This window comes from Lampetra planeri, chromosome 45, assembly GCF_965212315.1.
Source record: "Lampetra planeri chromosome 45, kcLamPlan1.2.h2, whole genome shotgun sequence".
NCBI lineage: Eukaryota > Metazoa > Chordata > Hyperoartia > Petromyzontiformes > Petromyzontidae > Lampetra > Lampetra planeri.
The window spans coordinates 2,673,986-2,687,594 of record NC_136151.1 but is presented as its reverse complement, the minus strand read 5'-3'; positions in this window follow the sequence as shown (position 1 = coordinate 2,687,594).

Genomic DNA, 13,609 nt, shown 5'->3' with positions numbered 1-13,609 from the left:
GATAATGCTATGGAGTCTGTGAACAATGCCATTGGGGGGGAGGAGGGAGGAGGAGAGGGGGGGGAGGATAGCCTGTTAACCCTCATGGTTCTCGTAGCCACCATGGGGGCTCTGGACGGGTGCAAGGGGCTAGTGACCCCTGCAACTTCAATTCAATGACCACGAAACCACGTAAAAAATATCGAACTAACTTGTGCCGGGGGGACAGGTGTCTTTAAAGTTTCCTGGCCAAAACCGATTTGGCAACGCCAGGAGACTCAACCCATATCCTTGGGATTCCTCCAGAAATGGCAAAAGGCCACTGCAAATGGCTATTTAGAATGTTTGAATGCTTATTGTGGCGAAGAGGCTGCCACTCCTCTGTCTGGAGCTGGACCGGTACCGCCTGGATCTTTGTGGTATTCATGAGATCCGGTGGACCGGTTCTGGCACCAGTCACCAGGAAACTACCAAACAAGAGGGAATGGCTCTTATTCTGAACAAAATAATGGAGGTATGGGAGAATGGTGGTGAGGTGTGAGAAGCTGTGAGTTCCACGATAATGTGGGCTTATCTTCCCATCAATGGCGGCAATTAATGTTGGTGGTTGGTTATGCCCCAACCAAATATGAACATCAGTGGAGAGATGCAGGCAAGGCCGTTAAGTCAGATGCCTTCCATGACCTCCCGTCACAGGTGCTAGCAATATTGGCCCCTTGGGATAGAGTCATGCTGTTCAGTGACTTTCATGCCCGAGTGGGTCATGATGGTGGCACCAGGGCTGGAATGATTGGAAGACATGAGCCAGATAGGCTCAATAACAATGGTTGAATTATGCTAGACTTCTGTGCAGTTCATAGGCTTCTAATTACAGCTGTTCCTGCATCGGCGCATCTACACAACAATATCGATGTATGCCGGGTCCAAGCAAGAACATCTGCTGGACTACATTTTTACAGAACAGTGGATGTGGGCCATGTCCTTGACACCAGGACATGGAGCTGATCTGCCCACTGACCATCGGGTTGTCATCTGTAAGATGTGCCTGCCATTCTTCCACTACAGTGGTGGGTGTCCATTTAGGACCCCATTCAAACCCACAATGGCTTGGTAAAAGCTAGCTGATAAAAGTTGCAAGCGAGAATTGTATCATTGCTTACAGCTGGGTTTGGCACCATTCGCCCTCCTCTGGATGCTGAGGGGAATTGGGTGAGGTTAAGGACTGTGGCTCATGCAGCTACAAAAGCTGCTTTGGGTATGCCGTCCAAACGTCCCCAGAGACTCTGGCTGATGGAGGAGGTGATCTGGCTGGCTGAGAAAAAGCAATAGGCCCACTCCTACCATCTACAGCATCCCACGTCAGAGAATGAGGAGGCTTACCGCAGCTTTCACTCATAGGTTCGGAGAGCCATGCGCCACTGCAAGGATGAGTGGTGCTTACTGGTTGCTGAGCAAATAGAAGCTGCCTCAGCCACCCGCGATGACAAGTCACTCTTTAATTCCATAAGAATAGTAACTTGCAGCTTCACACCTATCACCATGCTAAGAGGAAAAAAAGGTGATCTGATCTTCGACCCCTAGGAACAGGTTTGCAGATTTACTGAACATTTCTCTGAGGTCTTGGGGAAGGGGATATCCCTTAGCCAAGAACAAATCATGGGACACAGTGGGGATGACCCTGCTAAGGCTGCAGTATTGGAAGAAGTCACCGCCTGCAAGTGGCTGGCTGAAGTGCCATTTGTTGAAGAAGTACGGAAGGCGATCCAGAGTCTGAGACCAGGAAAGTGCCAATTAGATATAATCTCCCAAACTAACTGCTGAGGAAGGGTGGCAATTATGTGCAGACTGCCATAAATTACATCATTATAACAGCCCACAGGATGGGGAGGATGCCCTGATGGTCCCCCTCTTTAAGAAGGGGGACCACATAGACTGTAACAACTACATGGATATCTCCCTCCTCAGTGTGTTGGGAAAAGTTCTGGCAAAAAATATTCAACACCGCCTTGCGATGCTTGCTGATGAGAGCCCCAATGTGGTTTCAGGCCAAGGCAGTACTGCACAGATGCCATATTCTCTGTCTGTCTGCTACAGCCGAGGTGTCGGGAATTCCAACAGGACCTAAGATATCTGTTTTATTGACCTGGTCAAGGCCTATGATACCATAAACAGACTAAGACTCTGGACTTTTCTTCATGCTTTCAGAATTGCTATCTCTCTGCTCACAAGTGTAGTAGGTCAATAGCTAGAGGAGAGTCTTTCTGAGGCAACATGTATTTTATTAACAACTAGCTTCACTACCAGCTTCGCCCGGGACTTGGATTATTGTCTTGGATTAATATGTTGTGTGGTGAATGACGACTCAGAGGCAGGTTTCCAGGTAAGGGCTTGTGCCGGTTTATTAACACAAGGGAGCAATAACCGCACCAGAGGTAGGTGCCCCTACACTGGGTCCTTCACGGGGACCTCGGCTATATCTGCTGCTAGCCCAGCTATCTCTGGCTCTCTCTGCTGCTAGCCCAGCTATCTCTCGCTCTCTCACTCGAGTCGGGACGGGGGCTCAACCAACACCGCCCGACCAAGGAGAGCAGCGCCCCACCTAACCCTAGCTGGCTTTGTGCAGACCTCTCCCAGCCTTTCCCCTGGCTATCTCTTCAACCCCTCTCCATCCCGGGCTCCCAGAATGACCCCCCTTTCGTCACGGGGCCCCCCTTAAGTACCCCCAGGTGACATGACGTCCTCGCACCTCACAGCGCGTATGACGTCATGTCTCCATACTACTCTACAAATACACGGCCTACGCGTTGGGTTGGGGGGGGGCGATGCGTGACGTCAGCAGGCACTGTGTAATGGCTGCCACATGCGGGGTAACGTCACAGATGTGACGTCACCGCTCACTTGCCGTGAAATATATATCCATTATTGCGCCCCCCCCCCCCCCCAAATACAAAAAGTCTATTTTTATACTTTTTGCATTGTGTACATTCTGGAAGCTACCCACATGCTAAATTTCAAGTTTGTTGCATGTTGGAAAGTATGCTAAACATTTCGAACAGACACACATATTCACAAATTTCCCTTTTTTATATATCTAACCTATATAATTAATTTTTTGTCCGTCCGTCCGTCCGTCCATCCGTCTGCGTACGCTCCCTACCGGGGGATTTAGCTCTCGGACCGTGGGGTTCGGCGAGATTAAATTTTGCAGGTGGGCACGCCCCCGGCCCCGCGGTAAACTTAGGCATTTCCGATTTTTCGTCTCTAAACTTTAAATCGGACCGATTATCGATTTAGTGCGATTTATCTTTATTTATTTATTTAACGCTTTATTTAGTCATTTACTATCGCCGGCCGGCGCGGACCACGGCGGTTGCCCCTGGCAACGGGTAGCAACGCGTTCGCTGCGGGATGGACGCCATTTTGAATTCCCGTTAAAAATATGCGCACGCATTAACACGCGATTCTGAGGTAAATTCATCAAAGTTTCACGTCCTCTTCACTCCCCCCCCCACCCCAATGTGTGCAATTACTATTATAGGGTCGGTAGATAATAAAATTATAGCGATTAGACAGTATTATTGTAGCGCGGGGGGGGGGGGGGGTTAACGGCCCCAGTACCCAGCCTCAGTCGGGTGGGCAATCTAGGCGAGGCCAGAGGCTCTGCACGGTACTAGGCCTCGACACGCAACTCTGTCAGGCGTCGACTTTGTGGTATAAACTCGATATACCCAGCGTTGCCCGGGGGAAAAATACATTAAAATCTTCTGAAAATTTTAAAACATAACATTCCAATGAAAATACAACTGTGTAATTAAAACTCTAAACCCGACCGCGCCAAGAATCGATTCTCTGAATCGCGAAAAGGAATCGACGGTTGTAGATTCATTTAGAATCGCCTTATTTCCGTTTAATATAAGTTGGTTATAGAGTTGATATAAACTGCTACGAATGGGAAATATCCGGCGTTGACCGGGGCTAAAATATAATTAAAAACTCCTGAAAACTTTAAAACATAACATACGAATGAAAATAAAACTCTGTAATTAAAAATGGAAACCTCCTATGCGCCAGGAATCGATTCTTTGAATCGCGCAAAGGAATCATCGAAGGTTGTAGATTCCTTTAGGAGCGCCCTTAACATGTGGTGAGGGGGAGAGTGGTGAGGGGGAGAGTGGTGAGGGGGAGAGTGGTGAGGGGGAGAGTGGTGAGGGGGAGAGTGGTGAGGGGGAGAGTGGTGAGGGAGAGCAGTTATAAAAGAAATAGCAACAAAAATCTAACCAGAAAACTATAGACAGACATTTGGTAAAAAATGTTTTTTATATTTTTGATATTTGACACACACACACTCTCAGACTCACTCTCACACTCTCAGACTCACACACACACATACACTCACTCTCACACACACACATACACTCACTCTCACACACAAACTCACTCGTACACTCTCAGACTCACACACACAGACTCACTCTAACACTCAGACTCACACATACACTCGCTCTCACACTTTCAGACTCACACACACTCAGACAGACTCACACTGTCAGACTCGCACACACTCGCGGCGTTGCTCGGTGTTCGGTGTGGGGGGATGTCATAAGTGGGCGTGTTTATCTTCCCCCCACCCTCCCCGATATCTTCAAACAATCGCAGAGATTCTTATCTCCGTCGAAAAGCTACGAGGTTAGTCACGCAACTTCAGAGCTCAGTTAAAACATTTAAATATGTATGTTTACTATTTTGTATCACTCTTATATATTAAAAGATTACTGGTGAGTGAGGGAGAGTGGTGAGTGAGGGAGAGTGGTGAGTGAGGGAGAGTGGTGAGTGAGGGAGAGTGGTGAGTGGTGGGAGTGAGTGGTGAGGGTGAGTGGTGAGTGGTGAGGGTGAGTGGTGAGTGGTGAGGGTGAGTGGTGAGGGTGAGGTTGAGTGGTGAGGGTGAGTGGTGAGGGTGAGTGGTGATTGGTGAGGGTGAGGTTGAGTGGGGAGGGTGAGTGGCGGTTGTTAGTGGTGATTAGTGAGGGGTGAGTGGTGAGGGTGAGCGGTGAGGGTGAGGTTGAGTGGTGAGCAGTGAGGGTAAGTGGTGATTGGTGAGGGTGTAATTGGTGAGGATGAGTGGTGAGGGTGAGTAGTGAGGGTGAGTAGTTGTTGTGAGGGTGAGTGGTTGTTGTGAGGGTGAGTGGTGAGGGTGAGTGTTAAGAGTGAGTGGTGAGGGACGGTTGTGAGAGGTGATTAGTGAGTGGTGAGGGTGAGTGGTGAGGGTTAGTGGTGAGCATGAGTGGTGAGGGTGAGTGTTGAGCGTGAGTAGTGAGGGTGAGTGGTGATTGTTGAGGGTGTGATTGGTGAGGATGAGTGGTGAGTAGTGAGGGTGAGTAGTGAGGGTGAGTGGTGAGGGTGAGTGGTGAGTGGTGAGGGTGAGTGGCGGTTGTGAGTGGTGATTAGTGAGGGGTGAGTGGTGAGGGTGAGCGTGAGTGGTTAGGGTGAGTGGTGAGGGTGAGCGGTGAGGGTGAGCAGTGAGGGTGAGTGGTGATTGGTGAGGGTGTGATTGGTGAGGATGAGTGGTGAGTGGTCAGGGTGAGTGGTGAGGGTGAGTGGTGAGCGGTGAGGGTGAGTGTTGAGGGTGAGTGGTGAGTGGTTAGGGTGAGTAGTGAGGGTGAGTGGTGAGCGTGAGTGGTGAGTGGTGAGGGAGAGTGGTGAGGGAGAGTGGTGAGGGAGAGTAGTGAGTGGTGAGGGTGAGTGGTAAGTGGTGAGGGTGATTGGTGAGGGAGAGTGGTGAGGGAGAGTGGTGAGGGAGAGTGGTGAGGGAGAGTGGTGAGGGTGAGTAGTGAGTGGTGAGGGTGAGTGGTAAGTGGTGAGGGTGAGTGGTGATTGGTGAGGGTGAGTGGTGAGGGTTAGTGGTGAGGGTGAGTGGCGGTTGTGAGTGGTGATTAGTGAGGGGTGAGTGGTGAGGGTGAGCGTGATTGGTGAGGGTGAGTGGTGAGGGTGAGTGGTGATTGGTGAGGATGTGATTGGTGAGGATGAGTGGTGAGTGGTCAGGGTGAGTGGTGAGCGGTGAGGGTGAGTGTTGAGGGTGAGTGGTGAGCGGTGAGGGTGAGTGTTGAGGGTGAGTGGTGAGTAGTGAGGGTGAGTGGTGAGCGTGACTGGTGAGTGGTGATGGTGAGTGGTGAGGGAGAGTGGTGAGGGAAAGTGGTGAGGGTGAATGGTGAGGGTGAGTGGTGAGGGTGAATGGTGAGGGTGAGTGGTGAGGGTGAGTGGTGATTGGTGAGGGTGAGTGGGGAGGGTGAGTGGCAGTTGTAAGTGGTGATTAGTGAGAGGTGAGTGGTGAGGGTGAGCGTGAGTGGTGAGGGTGAGGTTGAGTGGTGAGCGGTGAGGGTGAGCAGTGAGGGTGAGTGGTGATTGGTGAGGGTGCGATTGGTGAGGATGAGTAGTGAGGGTGAGTGGTTGTTGTGAGGGTGAGTGGTGAGGGTGAGTGATGAGGGTGAGTGGTAAGAGTGAGTGGTGAGGGTGAGTGACGGTTGTGAGAGGTGATTAGTGAGTGGTGAGGGTGAGTGGTGAGGGTTAGTGGTGAGCATGAGTGGTGAGGGTGAGTGTTGAGCGTGAGTGGTGAGGGTGAGTGGTGATTGTTGAGGGTGTGATTGGTGAGGATGAGTGGTGAGTGGTCAGGGTGAGTGGTGAGGGTGAGTGGTGAGGGTGAGTGGTGAGAGGTGAGTGTTGAGGGTGAGTGGTGAGTAGTGAGGGTGAGTGGTGAGCGTGACTGGTGAGTGGTGAGGGAGAGTGGTGAGGGAGAGTGGTGAGGGTGAATGGTGAGGGTGAGTGGTGAGTGGTGAGGGTGAGTGGCAAGTGGTGAGGGTGAGTGGTGATTGGTGAGGGTGTGATTGGTGAGGATTAGTGGTGAGGGTGAGTAGTGAGGGTGAGTGCTGAGCGGTGAGGATGAGTGGTTGTTGTGAGGGTGAGTGGTGAGTGGTGAGAGTGAGTGGTGAGGGTGAGTGGTGAGGGTGAGTGGCGGTTATGAGTGGTGATTAGTGAGGGGTAAGTGGTGAGGGTGAGCGTGAGTGGTGAGGTTGAGTGGCGGTTATGAGTGGTGATTAGTGAGGGGTGAGTGGTGATTGGTGAGGGTGTGATTGGTGAGGATGAGTGGTGAGTGGTCAGGGTGAGTGGTGAGGGTGAGTGGTTGTTGTGAAGGTGAGTGTTGAGGATGAGTGGTGAGGGTGAGTGGCGGTTGTGAGTGGTGATGGGTGAGTGGTGAGCGGTGAGGGGTGAGTGGTGAGGGTGAGTGGTGAGGGTGAGTGCTGAGTGGTGAGGGTGAGTGGTGAGAGAGTGGTTAGTTTTGAGGGTGAGTGGTGAGGTTGAGTGGTGAGGGTTAGTGGAGAGTGGTGAGTGGTGATTGGTCAGTGGTGATTGGTGAGGATGAATGGTGAGTAGTGAGGGTGAAGTTGAGTGGTGAGGGTGAGTGGTGGTTGTGACGGTGAGTGGTGAGGGTGAGTGGTGAGGGTGAGTGGTGAGGCTGAATGGTGAGGGTGAATGGTGAGAGTGAGTGGTGAGTGGTGAGGGAGAGTGGTGAGTGAGAGTAGTGAGGGTTAGTGGTGAGGGTTAGTGGTGAGAGTGAGTGGTGAGGGTGAGTGGTGATTGGTGAGTGGTGAGGGTGAGTGGTGAGGGTGAGTGGTGAGGGTGAGTGGTGAGGGAGATTGGTGAGGGAGGTTGGTGAGTGGTGAGTTGTGAGGGTGAATGGTGAATAGTGAGTGGGAGTGGTGAGTGGTGAGGATGAGTGGTAAGGGTGAGTTGTGAGTGGTGAATGGTGAGGGTGAATGATGAGTACAGTCAATATGCACTGCTGTTATCATACCAGGTACCACCACCACAATATGTACTCCTCTCATCATAGCAGATACCACCACAGCAGTATGCACTGCTGTAATCATAGCAGGTTCCACCACAATATGCACTGCTGTCATCATAACAGGTACCAACACAGCAGTATGCACTGCTGTAGTGATAGCAGGTACGACCTCAGTCGGTATAGACTGCTGTAGCGATAGTAGATACTGCTATCGAGTTGGTAGATACCGCTATAGTAAATACTAAAACAGTCAGTATATACCGCTACAGTCAGTCAATACTGCTACAGTCAGTATATACTACCATACAGTCAGTACATACTACCATGGTGAGTAGCTACTAGAGTCAGTAGATACTATTATAGAGTGAGTAGATACTGCTATAGATTTTGTAGTTACTACTATAGTCAGTGGATACAACTATAGAGTCAGCAGATACTATACAGTTAGTCGTTACGAGTATATAGTCGGTAGATACTACTGTAGGCCCAGTAAATACTACTATGGTCAGTAGTTATTACAGTCACTAAATACTACTACACAGTCAGTAGCTACTACTGGCTCAGTAGATACTACGGTACAGTCAGTAGATACTACTACAGAGTCAATAGATACCACTTCCTCTGTTGTATGTAAGGTGTTGTTAGTATATATACCTACGAGGGGTAAAGATATTTTTTGAGGGGGGGGGGGGGGAGACCGCAATTTTCGGAAACCTTTTGACATCAACTATTTACCCCACACTTTCTACAACTTTTTGGACTTGTGAAAGCCTCTTATATATTTGTTGGTGGAGAAATGTACAAACAGCCCACCGGGCTTTGACAATACCTTAGTATCTGTGTATATATATGTAAGGTTTTTAAGAAATATATTTTTCACCCGGGCAAAGCCGGGTACTTCCGCTAGTATATACATAAATCCCTAACATAAATGGGGTAACGGCCCCTTACACCCGATACAATGAGGAGGTAGTCCTTCCGTACTAATATGCCTCTCGCTGGCTATTCTAACCTTTCTTGAGTGAAGCTTGGTCTTCACTGGTATATAAGCTGGAGCCGACCCTTTCCAGGGGTACGGCTCTGCCCTTGGGCTCGTCTCTTCAGGAGGCTCTTGGTCTTCGGGTGGACGGCGACTGCCGGGACCGTTTAGAGGTCCTGCTTTTATACAGGTCCGTGGCTTGCTCCGCCCCGGCCACACCTTCCTTCCAGAACCTTCCACCAGATTCTGGGATGGTGACATCATGCCCCAGCCCCCTCCTGGGGTCTGTGTCCCTGGATCCGCTATCCCATAGGGGTTACCGTTGGTCCCTTTGGCCATAGTCCTTGGACACTGGGCTCAATCACTCTTCCGCCCCCTATTGACACGTGTGGGATACTACCAGCTGACAGCATGTGGAGTGCACAATAATACCTCTACACAAGCATTAAGGACCTTCATGATGGTGAGCAGGCCTCGGTAAAGCTTGGTAGCTAGGAGTCAGAGCCATTCCCTGTTCACCTTAGGGTGCAACAGGGATGTCCTCTGGTGCCTACATTACTTAACATCGTTTTCAACAACGTAGTTCAAGAAGCCTTCCATGGTTTTACCAAGTGAATCTCTATCTGGTACAGATACAATAGTAGGCTGATGGATGCCCAGTTGTGGTCGAGGAATGGATCCATTTTATATAACCATGTTATGTGTGCTGATGATCTGGTGATTGCTGCTCAATCAGAGAAGGAGTTGGAGGCGCTGCTGCTTGACCTGGACCATGCTACTAAGAAGCAGGGCCTTATCATCAGCCCCTCAAAAACTGCAGTCCATTTTCTGCAGTCTTTTTGTTTGAACTTCAGTATTACATGTGAGCATGTTATGTTTTGAAGCAAATTATAGCAGTTTCTCACCTCTTTAATTTATTTTCCCATTTCCATAAATTTCAATGATGCGATCCCATCCAGTGTTATCCTTCCAAATTGTTGCATTCCAGTCTCCCACGAGTATCGTAATAGCTTCCATCTTTAACATAATTTCCAGCATTTCATAGCATTCTTAAATATCGTATTCTGATGTTGGTGCATGTATTTGGATGGTAGACATATTTAGGGGTTTCCCATTACCTATTTGCTCCAATTATTCTTGCACAAACCGGTCTATATCCCTTAAATTATGCTTTTAATTTTATGCTCAACAAGACACCTACTAGAGGTTTTGTTTGGGTTAGATTACGTAAATATATAAATGTGTAATTAAAACCCGCCATCACCCGACACAGCCAACTAGTAAGGATTATTATGGATGACTAGCCTTTTGCCCATCCTAGGATGGAAGCTGTAATATTTACGAAAAAATGAGCAGAGTATAATTGTATCTTGTGTAAATTTAATGGTAGTGAATCTTGCATAAAACGATGTCATCAAACACTTCACTGAATTTAACTGTAGTACTGTATTAATGGCAGTGATGCTTGAACAAACTATGTCATAAAACACCTAACTTCATGTCACTGTAGCACTGTATTTAACTGACCTTCAATTAGCCTTTTGCCCATCCTAGGACGTAAACTGTAATATAAAGATGTACAATTACGTTTTCTTGTGTGATTGTACTTTTTTAGGAATTGTTGCACGTAAATACATTTTTATTAACTTAAAAAAATGAAACCTCGGCATACAATATTTTGTGTGAATCTCTTATACTGTATTAATGGCAGTGATTCTTGCACAAAACGATGTCATAAAACATTTCACTTCATTCTAGATTTGAAGTTTCCGTGACTGCAAGGATCCATACTCTTTGGTTCTTTCGGTAACGTCACGTAGGTGAAAAAAATATATTAAAATAATAAAATAAAAAATAATACAATTAAAAATATAAATAATAAAAATTTTATTCTCATTTTTTTTTTCACCTACATGACTTTACCGAAAGAACCAAAGAGTATGTATACCTCACTTCATGTCACTGTAGCACTGCATTTAACTCACCTTCAATTAGTTCAAAATCACTGCTCTGATACTGTTGCACACTCGAAATGAAAGACAGGTGCTCCAAATCAAGGGCAAGCACATTTATTTATTGTAGTTAATATTAATCTTGTGAAGAACCGCATTGTCACTCTGTAAAATGCAACAACGCGCGTTACACGCAGCAATTCTTCCGAGACGCCATTAACCATGTGGCTGGTTTACCCGTGCGGTTATTCATTAACCCTTTCTCTTAAACCCAATTCTACTACTTATAAACCATCCTTGTCTTTGACAATCACATTTTCACATCACTATTCGACTATTACTTTAATCCTAAGCTGTATGTCTATCTATACCATCCACTTATATCGGTATATTACACCCATTATATGTACTGTATGTGTACAGTATACGTACTGTATCTCACCATTGTACAGCTTACTACTTTACATGTGTTCTATTCTCAATAGCATTGCAAGTAGTCATACTCTGGGTACATGGGCATGGTTATGGACTAAACAGTATTAGAGTTAGAGAATTACAATGACAGTAACTAATTACAGTGCGTCATCCCTTTACAATGCACAGTGCTAAAACGTCTCTAATTGCATATATCACAAACGAACAATTCAAAGCCAAGCTTAAAGTCTAGAACAAGTCTAGAACATTTATATAACGATCAAAAACAACCTTTGGGTCTTTTACCTGTAAAATGCAACAACGCGCGTTACACGCAGCAATTCTTCCGAGACGCCATTAACCATGTGGCTGGTTTACACGTGCGGTTATTCACTAACCCTGCCAGCCACCTACAGGCCCGACTCAGTCATCACATGCTGATGTACACACATGCGTTGATGCACTGCACAGCACATCAGGACCTTCACAGAACCACACTTTACTCCCTTGCTGCACAAGGACATATACTTAAAAGAGTGATCCATTCCTAATGTGCCACAATACTTTATTTTCTTCTGCTTTCGCTCGCTGGGGTTGTAATCAATTTTAATTCGATACAATGTCTGGAAAATCACCGAGAAATGTATATATTTGATCATAATGTAGAAGCAAAAATTAGACTTACCTTTTGGTTCAAGTGCTGAAGAAATAAATAAAGACACCAAATACACTTTGTTGCTGCGTAGAATTATTTATTTTATGAACTTCAAAAATAAAGAAACGTCAAATTGAAAACGAATTGGCGTAAAAAAAATGTCTTGCTTTTGATAGTGACGGGGGGGGGGGGGCTCTTTTGCAGTGACGTCACGTACGGATATAGCACTGTGCTGCGTATATGTATTTTTTACCGTCACTTTCTGTAAAGAAACGTGATATTTGAAGCGACTTTGCAAAAAAAATCTTTCCGCTCGACCTTCTTCTGCGTGAGTGTAAAAATCCATCCGCTCATGATTAATTGACGGGGGGGGGATGCGGCATGTGGAGTGACATCACGAGCGTTACACATATTTCTGGGCTATTATAGTAGTAATATCGGTCGCAAAAGCCTATGTGTTAAAAAGAACCCTACACCTCTGGTGTACACTTTTATTCCCCTGACCAGGTCACTTCACCCCCCCCCCTCCCCATTGATCTCCCCCCCCCCCGTTCCTGTCCATCTCATTTCTGCCAATCCTAGGATTGCCGTGCCTTGGTATTTTTCTATTATTTTCCTAGCCTCTAACTGTCCCGTTGCCCACAGTTTTCTCACATTCCACATCCCTGACTGTAATCTCCTCATTCGCCATTCTCAGCCCCTTCATTGTTTCGGAGTATGGCCACTTTGTTTCCTAATGGTGTTATAGCTGTTGCTGCTGCTGCTGGTTTCCAGAAGCAAATTTTTCGACCCAACTTGCTTGGGTTTGTTGGACCTTGGTTGACCCAAGCAAAGTCTGAGCCGGTATCCTTCCTTTTTCTTCTGTGATCGTCAAGAGCCGAAGAATCAGCACCCTTTTGCCCAACCCTCCTCTTTTTATCCAGGCTTAGGACTGGCTCACATATCAACCGAATTGTGAACTCCCGAGGTGGTCGACCACTTACCCAAAGACAAGGATCCCCCGTGTAGCCTTAACAGACTTGGGACACTGCTGTTAGTCGCGAGCAAAACCTGTGAAGGTCTGCACTGCGGCACACGAAGGGGTGGGTGGCCAGTACCACACCCAGCCATCTTTGTCTTTCTAGTGGCGATGTTCACACATCGCAACCAGGTATATTCATTTGATGCTAAGTCGACCTTGGGGAGGCCCCAGGACCATGAGCAGGAATCGAAATTGGGTCGCCGGGTTCGTAGCACATTGCTAACCACAAGACCACCACTCCGCACACATCAACCACCAATCGCCACTAAGTGGTAGTTAGGGGCCATCCATTAATGACGTCACGCACCTGGGGGGGGGGTCAGACATTTGTGACGATGTGTTACAAGGGGGAGGGGGGGTTGAGAAATGTGACGTCACATCAAAATGCGCAACTTGAAATAAATATAGACAACACGTTCTACTTAATTAAATCGACTTTTTAATACATGTTTTTTCCTACAACATCAGAGTGCAGCGCCACATTAAATACGCACTACAATGACAATAGTTAAAGCGATTTGAAGCATGTTTTATTTTTTTTCGGGGTGGAGGGGGGGCAGAGCTTTGTGACGTCATATTTTAGGGGTAGGGGGTCTGACTTTTTGTGACACTTTGTGACGATGGGGGGGGGGGCGGTCAAAAATCGTCCAAAATCGCGTGACGTAATTTATGGACGGCCCCTTATATCACCATGGCACTTGTGCCAGGAGATTTTCTAGACGCCAGTTCCCCCCGGGACTTCCGGTTCAAGCTTAATTCGATATTTTGC